The 12,757-nt window shown below is 42.7% G+C and overlaps 3 non-coding genes and 4 pseudogenes across 3 annotated transcripts; all 7 read left to right on the forward strand.

The window, feature by feature from the left end:
• The first annotated feature begins 137 nt into the window (after positions 1–137).
• On the forward strand, positions 138–253 carry LOC141221631 (U2 spliceosomal RNA; annotated as a pseudogene).
• A 525-nt stretch (positions 254–778) lies between these two features.
• On the forward strand, positions 779–960 carry LOC141221543 (U2 spliceosomal RNA). Its single transcript, XR_012289572.1, has one exon. It is a non-coding gene; the product is annotated as a U2 spliceosomal RNA (small nuclear RNA).
• A 1,115-nt stretch (positions 961–2,075) lies between these two features.
• Positions 2,076–2,191, forward strand: LOC141221618 (U2 spliceosomal RNA; annotated as a pseudogene).
• Positions 2,192–2,715: 524 nt separating this feature from the next.
• Positions 2,716–2,900, forward strand: LOC141221548 (U2 spliceosomal RNA). The gene has a single exon (XR_012289575.1). It is a non-coding gene; the product is annotated as a U2 spliceosomal RNA (small nuclear RNA).
• A 6,385-nt stretch (positions 2,901–9,285) lies between these two features.
• On the forward strand, positions 9,286–9,521 carry LOC141221590 (U2 spliceosomal RNA; annotated as a pseudogene).
• A 1,115-nt stretch (positions 9,522–10,636) lies between these two features.
• On the forward strand, positions 10,637–10,827 carry LOC141221256 (U2 spliceosomal RNA). Its single transcript, XR_012289295.1, has one exon. It is a non-coding gene; the product is annotated as a U2 spliceosomal RNA (small nuclear RNA).
• A 1,115-nt stretch (positions 10,828–11,942) lies between these two features.
• Positions 11,943–12,034, forward strand: LOC141221639 (U2 spliceosomal RNA; annotated as a pseudogene).
• The last annotated feature ends 723 nt before the right edge of the window (positions 12,035–12,757 follow it).

Below are 12,757 nucleotides of genomic sequence, written 5' to 3' on the forward strand. Positions count from 1 at the left end.
CAAGCCGAAAAGTGCAGGCATGTAAGGGATCTAGAGGTTGACAACATGTCTTCTTAACGGGAGTCCAGGAGCTCATCTCCACAAATGGACTTTTCAGGATCCTTGGGTGGCTCCGTAGTTTGAAACCAATTCTGGTTATCGCTTCTCGGCCTTTTGGCTAAGATCAAGTGTAGTATCTTTTGAAAAGGCGGTTTTGTCCTTGGGCTGCTCTAGTAAATTGATGCACATTACACACTGGTTTGGTGCACTTGTTAGTACGCCAGGTGGCTCATAGAGTCATCTGATGGAAAACATGGCCCTCCAGGATCGAAGTCACTAGGCTGGGTAAGTGTGAGGGCTTTGGAGCAATGTGCCCCAGGAGTAGGCGCCCTGGTGGGAGTCCAAGCTTACTGGGACTGGGAACCCCAGAAAGACTTGGGCTTCGTAGCACGCCGCACCTTTGCCAATCATACTTTCTGAGCAACACCCCCTATTCCTGGCCTTCGGGCTAGGAAGGGGAATTTTTATAAACCCGGTCGGAGGTCCGGTCAGCTTTGGGCTGAGAAACCAACACAGGCTCCAGCTCCACTAGGGTGGCAGCCTAGCTGGACGCTGGGAGCACGAAAACGGCTCTTCTCTGGCTTCGGCAAGAGAGAGCATCGGAGATCCCCGACCCTCGCTGTGGCCTTCTGGCTCGGAGGGATGGGGATGGTTTATTGGGGACCCTCTCCTCCGGGAAGGGTCCACATGAATCCTCGCCTCGTGCGCTGTTTTGGTGTGACTTCGGTCACATTTTTCAGTGCCTTGGATGCAGCTTCAATCAAAAAATCTGTTCTTATCAGTTTAATATCTGATACGTCCCCTATCTGGGGACCATATATTAAATGGATTTTTAGAACTGGGAGATGGAAAAAGAGCTTGCTCTGTCCACTCCACGCATTGACCTGGTATTGCAGTATCTCCAGGACCGGTGCACCCCTTCTTTAATGCAGTTTCTAAAATCAGAAAGAATTGAATTCAATGTTTTTTGTTCATTTTGCTTGTTTGTCGGATTTTGGGATGGACTCTTTGGCTTTGCTTTTCTTCTCCTCATTGGATTTTTCATGTTCAAAGTTGCAGAAGCCAGATTACAAGCTCATTTTGGTTCAACTTCAGCAACTGTGCATTGCATTGCCATGTAATGTGATGCAATGCTATCTTTCTAGCTCTCCCTTTTTACTTCCTTTTGGATAAACAGACATATTAGGCAAGCATTTTGGAGCTTTCACCTAAATAACTACAGGTGGTGAGATAAGCTGCACAATATAATTGACCTTTCAGTATATTGTTGCACACACACCATCTATTTAGCAAATGCCCTTGTTATCAACAGCAGCCTTTTAAACTCACCTGAGCTAACAGGTATGTGCGCTGGTTACTCTGCTGCGCTTAAAATTTCTTTTTTGGTTTGCTACAATGCCTTTTCTGAAACGTTGTCGCCTTTTGCTGGAACACTGACTTCTTTCATTTAATGCCTGCAGACTATAAAAGAGAACCCAACCCAAAAAGTTTGGTTGATTAGTCTGTGGCATTCTGTTAAACTGTTGCTTATGGCGGTCTCTGTGAGCTTCTCAGCGACATTCAGCCAGCCAGGTATCCTGCCTGCAGTAGATGGAATGTGGCAATGGAACGCTGGCTGTGCGTGTCATAATAGGCTCTGAGCCTTTATATACCTGTGCACAGCAGCAGCCACCTTCAGTCTGCTGCTGGACAGCCAGCAGCAGCAGCAGCAGGAGAGGTATGTAATCAGGAGCCCTCCTGCTAAGGGTAGACAGCTGCTCGTTCCACCCCACCCCCCGCCTTAATTGGTTCTCCTCCCTTCCAAAGGTGTTGAGGCGGGTGGGAACAGCAGGGGGTGAAGGTGCTGTGTTTAAAGAGGTGGAGTTATGCAGATCTAAAACGCGTGGATTGCAGCAGCAGCAAGCCGAAAAGTGCAGGCATGTAAGGGATCTAGAGGTTGACAACATGTCTTCTTAACGGGAGTCCAGGAGCTCATCTCCACAAATGGACTTTTCAGGATCCTTGGGTGGCTCCATAGTTTGAAACCAATTCTGGTTATCGCTTCTCGGCCTTTTGGCTAAGATCAAGTGTAGTATCTTTTGAAAAGGCAGTTTTGTCCTTGGGCTGCCCTAGTAAATTGATGCATATTACACACTGGTTTGGTGCACTTGTTAGTACGCCAGGTGGCTCATAGAGTTATCTGATGGAAAACATGGCCCTCCAGGATCGAAGTCACTAGGCTGGGTAAGTGTGAGGGCTTTGGAGCAATGTGCCCCAGGAGTAGGCGCCCTGGTGGGAGTCCAAGCTTACTGGGACTGGGAACCCCAGAAAGACTTGGCTTCGTAGCACGCCGCACCTTTGCCAATCATACTTTCTGAGCAACCCCCCTTATTCCTGGCCTCCGGGCTAGGAAGGGGAATTTTTATAAACCCGGTCGGAGGTCCGGTCAGCTTTGGGCTGAGAAACCAACACAGGCTCCAGCTCCACTAGGGTGGCAGCCTAGATGGAAGCTGGGAGCACGAAAACGGCTCTTCTCCGGCTTCGGCTAGGGAGAGCATCGGAGATCCCTGACCCTCGCTGTGGCCTTCTGGCTCGGAGGGATGGGGATGGTTTATTGGGGACCCTCTCCTCCGGGAAGGGTCCACATGAATCCTCGCCTCGTGCGCTGTTTTGGTGTGACTTTGGTCACATTTTTCAGTGCCTTGGATGCAGCTTCAATCAAAAAAAAATCTGTTCTTATCAGTTTAATATCTGATACGTCCCCTATCTGGGGACCATATATTAAATGGATTTTTAGAACAGGGAGATGGAAAAAGAGCTTGCTCTGTCCACTCCACGCATTGACCTGGTATTGCAGTATCTCCAGGACCGGTGCACCCCTTCTTTAATGCAGTTTCTAAAATCAGAAAGAATTGAATTCAATGTTTTTTGTTCATTTTGCTTGTTTGTCGGATTTTGGGATGGACTCTTTGGCTTTGCTTTTCTTCTCCTCATTGGATTTTTCATGTTCAAAGTTGCAGAAGCCAGATTACAAGCTCATTTTGGTTCAACTTCAGCAACTGTGCATTGCATTGCCATGTAATGTGATGCAATGCTATCTTTCTAGCTCTCCCTTTTTACTTCCTTTTGGATAAACAGACATATTAGGCAAGCATTTTGGAGCTTTCACCTAAATAACTACAGGTGGTGAGATAAGCTGCACAATATAATTGACCTTTCAGTATATTGTTGCACACACACCATCTATTTAGCAAATGCCCTTGTTATCAACAGCAGCCTTTTAAACTCACCTGAGCTAACAGGTATGTGCGCTGGTTACTCTGCTGCGCTTAAAATTTCATTTTTGGTTTGCTACAATGCCTTTTCTGAAACGTTGTCTCCTTCTGCTGGAACACTGACTTCTTTCATTTAATGCCTGCAGACTATAAAAGAGAACCCAACCCAAAAAGTTTGGTTGATTAGTCTGTGGCATTCTGTTAAACTGTTGCTTATGGCGGTCTCTGTGAGCTTCTCAGCGACATTCAGCCAGCCAGGTATCCTGCCTGCAGTAGATGGAATGTGGCAATGGAACGCTGGCTGCGCGTGTCATAATAGGCTCTGAGCCTTTATATACCTGTGCACAGCAGCAGCCACCTTCAGTCTGCTGCTGGACAGCCAGCAGCAGCAGCAGCAGGAGAGGTATGTAATCAGGAGCCCTCCTGCTAAGGGTAGACAGCTGCTCGTTCCACCCCACCCCCCGCCTTAATTGGTTCTCCTCCCTTCCAACGGTGTTGAGGCGGGTGGGAACAGCAGGGGGTGAAGGTGCTGTGTTTAAAGAGGTGGAGTTATGCAGATCTAAAACGCGTGGATTGCAGCAGCAGCAAGCCGAAAAGTGCAGGCATGTAAGGGATCTAGAGGTTGACAACATGTCTTCTTAACGGGAGTCCAGGAGCTCATCTCCACAAATGGACTTTTCAGGATCCTTGGGTGGCTCCGTAGTTTGAAACCAATTCTGGTTATCGCTTCTCGGCCTTTTGGCACGATCTGTAGTTGGTTGTGACATTGGGCTGAAGGTTACTGTGGTGGCAGAACCGATTCTTGGCCTTTGGAGATATCCAGTGCTGCTTTTGGGAATCGGTGCTAAAGCTGCAGTGCCTTTTCTTTACGGAGGACGGTGTGTTGGAGGGAGGACGAACTTCGTGGAGGCTGCGATCCGTGTGTGATATTTTCCTTGGTATCTGGAAAAGAAGAGGAAAATCATGGAGACAAGGAGAAACCCTGGAGGAAGGAAGGAGAATCAAGCAAGCAACCCGAATGATTATTTCTCGGAGGAGCATCCGCTGAAGGACACCATCAGGTTCGTGGTTGCTCCTGACCACCGGCAGGTGAAAGATTCTCAATTTATTTTCAATGTTATTTGTAAGCTCTTGAAGATCGACAAGGAGCATCTTTTTTGCTTTCAATCTTTTTTTTCTCGAGGACTTTATGATGTTACGCTTAATAAAGCCTCGCAGTGTGAAAGTGCCTACGCTCTTTATGAAGTAAGTAAAGAGAAGGTAGAGCTGGAGGGGGTGAAAGTAATCCCCTCTTTTCAGTTTTCAATGAAAGTACTGACGATTCATTTGTTTAGTCCATTTATTACAGACTCTGAGGTTGAAAGTTACCTATCAATGTATTGTGACAAAATCATCCCTAAGAGACGCGGGGAAACACAGTTTGGAGTGTGGAACGGGAAACGTGTGTATGTGGTATCATTTAGGAAGAACCCGAATGAGGAGGGGGGCGTGTCCAGACCTCCGCCGCAGGTTTATATCAACCATAGCCGCGGTTATTTATTCTTCCCAGGGATGCCACACTACTGCCGTGTGTGTAAAAAATATGGACATCTGGATGCAGAATGTAACAAGTGTTTTAGTTGCATGGGTACTCCTCACCAGATGGATGAGTGCCCTAAAAATAAGAAAAAGGATGTAGAGGAGATGGACACATCGCCTGAAGAACAGCAACAAGAAGCTAAAGACGATGTGGAAGCAGGCATTGCTGCTGAAGAGGAAAAAGGGGAAGAGGAGAAAGAAAGGAGTGAGAAGGAGGAGACAGACAGAAAGAGAAAAGAGGAAGAGGAGGGACGGGCAATGAAGGAGAAGAAGAAGGAGGAACGGGTTAAAAAATCACAAGAAGAAGAGGAAAGGAAGTTGGAAGAAAGGAAGAGAAAGAAGGAAGAGGAAAAACAGAAGAGGATAGAGGACATAGAAAAAAGGGCCATGGAGATAAAGAAACAGATGGAAAGGAAAAAGAGAGAAGAGCAGAAGAAAGAAGATAAGAAGAAAGAAGATAAGAATGAAAAGAAGAAGATAGAAGAACAGAAGAAAGAAGATCAGAAGAGAGAAGAGAAGAGTCAAATGTTGCAAGAAATTTCTCCACTAAGTAAAGGGAGTAGTTGTGGAGGGGAAAGTGATATTCCAGAAGTAGTGGAGTCCACTCCTACTAATTCCCTGCCGCAGAGCTTACCTTGCGCGCAGGTACAAATGGACTGCACAGAAAAATCTCTAAAAAGAAGTGTGGATAGAAGTGATAATGAAGGAATACCATGTGGTGGGAAAGTAAAGGCATTAGAAGAAACAAGTCTGCTGGGGAGTGTGTCATCTTCGGATGTATCAGATCTGGAGGTAGACCCATCTTCTCCGGCAGTAGAGAATGAGGGCGGAGGGAAGAGCCCTGCACTAAATGTTAGAAGATGATCCGCTCAATGTCCCTGAATGTTCAGGGGTTTAACGACCTATATAAGAGAACTGCTTTATATGATTTTTTAAATAATGAAAATATTGATTTTATCTTTCTACAAGAATGTAATTTGACAAAAAAAATAAGCTATGAATATTTACAGGGTATATGGAAGGGTAACTTATGCTTTTCTGGTGGGAACGAGTCAAAAAGTGATGGTGTGGGGTTTTTATGCTCTAAAGATTGGGAGATTGTAAATTATGAAGAGATATACCCTGGGAGGATTTTAAGAATTGATGTGCAGAAAAATGGGAAGAAAGTGAGGTGTTTTAATGTGTATGCAAATGCAGAAAAAGCCTTGAGATTACATTTGTTTGAACTGTTGCAGCTGTTTTTACCTGGAGTAGATCCATTAGTTTTAGGTGGGGATTTTAATTGTCATTTAAAAAATGTAAAAGATGGGTCAGCTTAATGTCTTAGAAATATTTTAGCAGCTTTTAATCTTAAAGATACATGGGCATTAGATGGACAAAAAAAGGAGCATGAAGTCACTTGGGTGGGGAGAGGTGTTTCATCCAGAATAGATTATATTTTTATATCTCAAGCCCTAACATGCTCAGGTTTTAAAACGCATTCAACACCTTTTTCAGATCATAAAATAATAGAATGTAGCTTTAAAATAGAATCAGATGTGGATAAAAGACCGTCACACTGGAAATTTAATGTATCCCTACTACAAGACGAGGTGGTTATGGAAGGTTTTAAAAAGCTGTATGAAAAACTGAAGCTAAAAAAAACGTTTTTTAAATCTATTTTTAATTGGTGGGATTTTGTCAAGAAGGAGGTAAAAATATTTTTTATTAAAGAAGGAAAGAAGAAAGCTGCTGCAAAACGTATTTTTTATAATGATCTTAATGCTAAACTGCAATGTTTTTTTCACCTCGAAAATAACGGATGTGATATGCAGGAGGCGATCCGAACAACAAAAGAAAAGATCCAAAACTGCCTGAAAGAAAAAGGTAAAGAAATTATTTTTAATTCCCGAGTAAAAGTTTTAGACGAGGATGAAAAATGCACAAAATTCTTTTTTAAAAAAATATGTGACAAGAAGGATTATATGAAGGTTTTGGAAGGAGAAACAAGTTTGGAGGGGAAGAAGATGAAAGCAAAAGAATTTTATGATGATTTATTTTCTGTTAAAAACACGGATGTGTCTCTAAAAAAACATTTTTTAGAAGGACTGGAAAAAAATTTTAATGCGGAAGATAAATCTTTTTTAATAGGGAATTTTACTAAAGAGGAAGTTTTTAATACAATTAATACGCTACAAAATAACAAAACGCCGGGAGCAGATGGACTACCTGTTGAATTTTACAAGTGTTTATGGGAGATCATGGGTGAGGATTTTTATGAAGTAATTTTAGAAGCAGAAGCATCTTTTAGTGTCCCAGAGTCGTGGTGGGAGGGTCTTATTGTTTTATTATTTAAGAAAGGAAATAAAGAACTGATTAAAAATTGGAGACCAATAACCCTTTTAAATACGGACTTTAAGGTATATGCAAAGTTACTAGCAAATAGATTAAAAAAGGTAATCGGCTCAGTAATAGAAGTGGATCAGACGTGTGCAGTGCCAAATCGGAGAATCAGCGACTCATTGATTTTAATCAGGGATGTTTTATGGGATGTTTTAGACAGAAAACAAAAGCTTGCTCTAATTACTTTGGATTTTGAAAAAGCGTACGATAGAGTTGCCCATGATTTTTTATTTGCAGTTTTAGAGAAAATGGGATGCCCGGATGTTTTTAGCAAACGTATTAAATCTCTTTACAAATCATGTTTTAGCAAAATATCTATTAATGGTTTTTTATCTGATAATGTAAAAATAAACTGTGGCGTTAAACAGGGGTGTCCCTTATCCCCTATTCTTTTTATTTGTGCAATTGAACCACTTTTAGCAGCTTTTAGGAGAGATAAGGTAATCAATGGTTTTTTTATTCCCGGGAGTTGCAATGAACAAGTTAAAGTGGTGGCATATATGGATGATGTGACGGTTTTAGTTAAAGACACTAGAAGCATGAACAGAGCCATAAGAACAGTGGATTGGTTTGGGGGCGCATCGGGTTTTAAAATTAACATGGAAAAATCTGGTATTTTAACTGTTGGTGATTTTATTGTAGATTCTGAGTGTAAATTAACAAGAATGAATGAAGTAAAAATTTTAGGTATTTATTTCTCAGAGTCAGGTGGTAATGTAAGAAATTGGGAGTCTCTGCTGGAAAGAGTTAAGAAAAAGATTACTTTCTGGCAGTTGAGAGATCTTACCCTGGAAGGAAAAATTTTAATTATTAGACAGGTTTTACTCCCAATGTTTTTATATGTCTCAACAGTTTTTATCCCCCAAAATAATATCATGAAGAGAGTTATTAAGGTATGTTTTAATTTTTTATGGAGATCCAAGATGGAAAGAGTAAAGAGAGAGGAGATATATAAATCAAAGAAAAAAGGTGGGAAAGGTTTTCCGGATATTAGGTCCTTTTTATATGCAAAGTATGTAGCGAACTGTGTATGCACTTTATTAGGACCAGGCTCTAAGCTAAAGTTGTTTTCTATATATAATTTAGGTTTCTATATTAGAAATTATAAATGGTTGGAGATGTCTCTAAATAGGCCTTATAGGTTTTTACCTCCAGGAAATTATATTGTTTTAGAAAAAATTTTAAGAGATTTTAAACTTAAGATGGTCGAAATAAATGTTCTTAAATGCCATAAAAAAATCCTAAAAATCCTGGAAGAGAGAATAGGTATCAGTCCTGTGGAACATTTTTCATTCAAAATTGTGGAAAGAATCTGGATGAATGTAAATTATAGTGTGTTATCTAATGAACACAGGGATTTACTCTGGTGTATAGTAAAAGACTGCCTGCCAACCCGTGAGTTCCAACACAGGCGTGGGTTGGTAAGATCTGAAGTGTGCCCAAGATCCAGGTGTGGGAATAGTGAAACACCCATGCACATCTTCTGGAATTGTAATTTTGCACAGACAATATGGAGGAAAGTGTGCAATATAGTGAGAGCTGTGAGTACTGTTAATTTTTTGGATTTTAACAGAGTATTTTATGGGATGGGGATAAGAGAGGAGGATTTTAAAATTGTATGGATTATTATTGCATGTGTGAAGGCGGCATTGTGGAAAGCAAGGAACATTTTAGTGTTTAAACATAAGGAAGTAACAGTCGACCAGTGTATTAAATTATGTCTAAGTTATTTGTACATGTATTTCTGGAGGGACAAAATGACGCTTGGCAAGGTGAAAGCAAATGAGAAATGGAAACAATGTAAATGGAATGAACTTACCTTGTAAGATTTGATTTTTTGAAAACCTGTGGAAAAACAAAAAAAGAAGAACAAAAACAAACAAAAAAAAATAGCCAAAACTATATAATTTAAAAAAAAAAAAAAAAAAGAGGGAAAAAATAAATAAATATATATATATAAAAGAAAAAGAAAATAAAAGATTTGGAGAAGTATTAAAATTGGTAGAATGCACGATGATAGATTTGAGTCTTCTTATCTTTTTGTTGATTCCAAGACTTTGTAATCTGAGTGTAAAAAAAAGAAAAGAAAGAAAAAAAAAAAAAAAAAAAAAAAAATCTGTTCTTATCAGTTTAATATCTGATACGTCCCCTATCTGGGGACCATATATTAAATGGATTTTTAGAACAGGGAGATGGAAAAAGAGCTTGCTCTGTCCACTCCACGCATTGACCTGGTATTGCAGTATCTCCAGGACCGGTGCACCCCTTCTTTAATGCAGTTTCTAAAATCAGAAAGAATTGAATTCAATGTTTTTTGTTCATTTTGCTTGTTTGTCGGATTTTGGGATGGACTCTTTGGCTTTGCTTTTCTTCTCCTCATTGGATTTTTCATGTTCAAAGTTGCAGAAGCCAGATTACAAGCTCATTTTGGTTCAACTTCAGCAACTGTGCATTGCATTGCCATGTAATGTGATGCAATGCTATCTTTCTAGCTCTCCCTTTTTACTTCCTTTTGGATAAACAGACATATTAGGCAAGCATTTTGGAGCTTTCACCTAAATAACTACAGGTGGTGAGATAAGCTGCACAATATAATTGACCTTTCAGTATATTGTTGCACACACACCATCTATTTAGCAAATGCCCTTGTTATCAACAGCAGCCTTTTAAACTCACCTGAGCTAACAGGTATGTGCGCTGGTTACTCTGCTGCGCTTAAAATTTCTTTTTTGGTTTGCTACAATGCCTTTTCTGAAACGTTGTCTCCTTCTGCTGGAACACTGACTTCTTTCATTTAATGCCTGCAGACTATAAAAGAGAACCCAACCCAAAAAGTTTGGTTGATTAGTCTGTGGCATTCTGTTAAACTGTTGCTTATGGCGGTCTCTGTGAGCTTCTCAGCGACATTCAGCCAGCCAGGTATCCTGCCTGCAGTAGATGGAATGTGGCAATGGAACGCTGGCTGCGCGTGTCATAATAGGCTCTGAGCCTTTATATACCTGTGCACAGCAGCAGCCACCTTCAGTCTGCTGCTGGACAGCCAGCAGCAGCAGCAGCAGGAGAGGTATGTAATCAGGAGCCCTCCTGCTAAGGGTAGACAGCTGCTCGTTCCACCCCACCCCCCGCCTTAATTGGTTCTCCTCCCTTCCAACGGTGTTGAGGCGGGTGGGAACAGCAGGGGGTGAAGGTGCTGTGTTTAAAGAGGTGGAGTTATGCAGATCTAAAACGCGTGGATTGCAGCAGCAGCAAGCCGAAAAGTGCAGGCATGTAAGGGATCTAGAGGTTGACAACATGTCTTCATAACGGGAGTCCAGGAGCTCATCTCCACAAATGGACTTTTCAGGATCCTTGGGTGGCTCCGTAGTTTGAAACCAATTCTGGTTATCGCTTCTCGGCCTTTTGGCTAAGATCAAGTGTAGTATCTGTTCTTATCAGTTTAATATCTGATACGTCCCCTATCTGGGGACCATATATTAAATGGATTTTTAGAACAGGGAGATGGAAAAAGAGCTTGCTCTGTCCACTCCACGCATTGACCTGGTATTGCAGTATCTCCAGGACCGGTGCACCCCTTCTTTAATGCAGTTTCTAAAATCAGAAAGAATTGAATTCAATGTTTTTTGTTCATTTTGCTTGTTTGTCGGATTTTGGGATGGACTCTTTGGCTTTGCTTTTCTTCTCCTCATTGGATTTTTCATGTTCAAAGTTGCAGAAGCCAGATTACAAGCTCATTTTGGTTCAACTTCAGCAACTGTGCATTGCATTGCCATGTAATGTGATGCAATGCTATCTTTCTAGCTCTCCCTTTTTACTTCCTTTTGGATAAACAGACATATTAGGCAAGCATTTTGGAGCTTTCACCTAAATAACTACAGGTGGTGAGATAAGCTGCACAATATAATTGACCTTTCAGTATATTGTTGCACACGCACCATCTATTTAGCAAATGCCCTTGTTATCAACAGCAGCCTTTTAAACTCACCTGAGCTAACAGGTATGTGCGCTGGTTACTCTGCTGCGCTTAAAATTTCTTTTTTGGTTTGCTACAATGCCTTTTCTGAAACGTTGTCTCCTTCTGCTGGAACACTGACTTCTTTCATTTAATGCCTGCAGACTATAAAAGAGAACCCAACCCAAAAAGTTTGGTTGATTAGTCTGTGGCATTCTGTTAAACTGTTGCTTATGGCGGTCTCTGTGAGCTTCTCAGCGACATTCAGCCAGCCAGGTATCCTGCCTGCAGTAGATGGAATGTGGCAATGGAACGCTGGCTGCGCGTGTCATAATAGGCTCTGAGCCTTTATATACCTGTGCACAGCAGCAGCCACCTTCAGTCTGCTGCTGGACAGCCAGCAGCAGCAGCAGCAGGAGAGGTATGTAATCAGGAGCCCTCCTGCTAAGGGTAGACAGCTGCTCGTTCCACCCCACCCCCCGCCTTAATTGGTTCTCCTCCCTTCCAACGGTGTTGAGGCGGGTGGGAACAGCAGGGGGTGAAGGTGCTGTGTTTAAAGAGGTGGAGTTATGCAGATCTAAAACGCGTGGATTGCAGCAGCAGCAAGCCGAAAAGTGCAGGCATGTAAGGGATCTAGAGGTTGACAACATGTCTTCTTAACGGGAGTCCAGGAGCTCATCTCCACAAATGGACTTTTCAGGATCCTTGGGTGGCTCCGTAGTTTGAAACCAATTCTGGTTATCGCTTCTCGGCCTTTTGGCTAAGATCAAGTGTAGTATCTTTCGAAAAGGCGGTTTTGGATGTTGGCCGCCCTAGTAGATTGATACATTATGCACACTGGGGTTTAGGCGCTTGTTAGTATGCCAGGTGGCTAATATAGTCATCTGGTGGAAAGCATGGCCCCCCAGGATCGACGCCATTGGGCCGGGGAAGATCGAAAGCCCGAAGTGTGAAGTGCCCCAGGAGTGGTGACCCTGGGGTGCCTTAACTCACTGGGATTGGGAACCCCACTTGAGTTTATGGCACATTTGCACAAGCACTTCAAATTTTCTTTCTTCGCACACACCCTTATTCCGGGCCTTCTGGCCTTAGGATGGGGAATTTTTCAATTCCCGGTCGAAGGTCCGGGCAGTATTATACTGTGAAACCTTCACTATTTATTTAATTTCTTTGTCACTGTGTGTCCACTTATTCACGTGTGTCACGTCCTACTAGGATTTTGTCGGGATGCGGTTCCCTTACGGGTTCCTCTCTTGGCAGGTCTAGGGGGGGAGTTTGTGGCCATCAGGTTCCGCTCCCCCCTGAACCCCCCTGGCTCTCCTCTTTCGGGAGGAGAGCGTTGTTGGCTCCCCTCTTTCGGGAGGGGAGCACAGTCTTTGGCTCCCAGTGCCTTGCTCGGGTGAGAACTCGGGCAGGTGCTGGTGGTAAGATTGGGTCGCCTCTGGCTTCGGCTGGAGGTGGCTTTTTGTCCCTGTTCCTCGCTGTGGCCTTTTGGCTCGGAGGGACGGGGAATGGTTTGGGGGACCCTTCTCCTTTTGGAGAGGGTTTCATGAAG

The sequence above is a fragment of the Phyllobates terribilis genome, unplaced genomic scaffold (genome assembly GCF_046119375.1).
Source record: "Phyllobates terribilis strain yellow unplaced genomic scaffold, ASM4611937v1 Scaffold_325__1_contigs__length_2139453, whole genome shotgun sequence".
Taxonomy (NCBI): Eukaryota; Metazoa; Chordata; class Amphibia; order Anura; family Dendrobatidae; genus Phyllobates; species Phyllobates terribilis.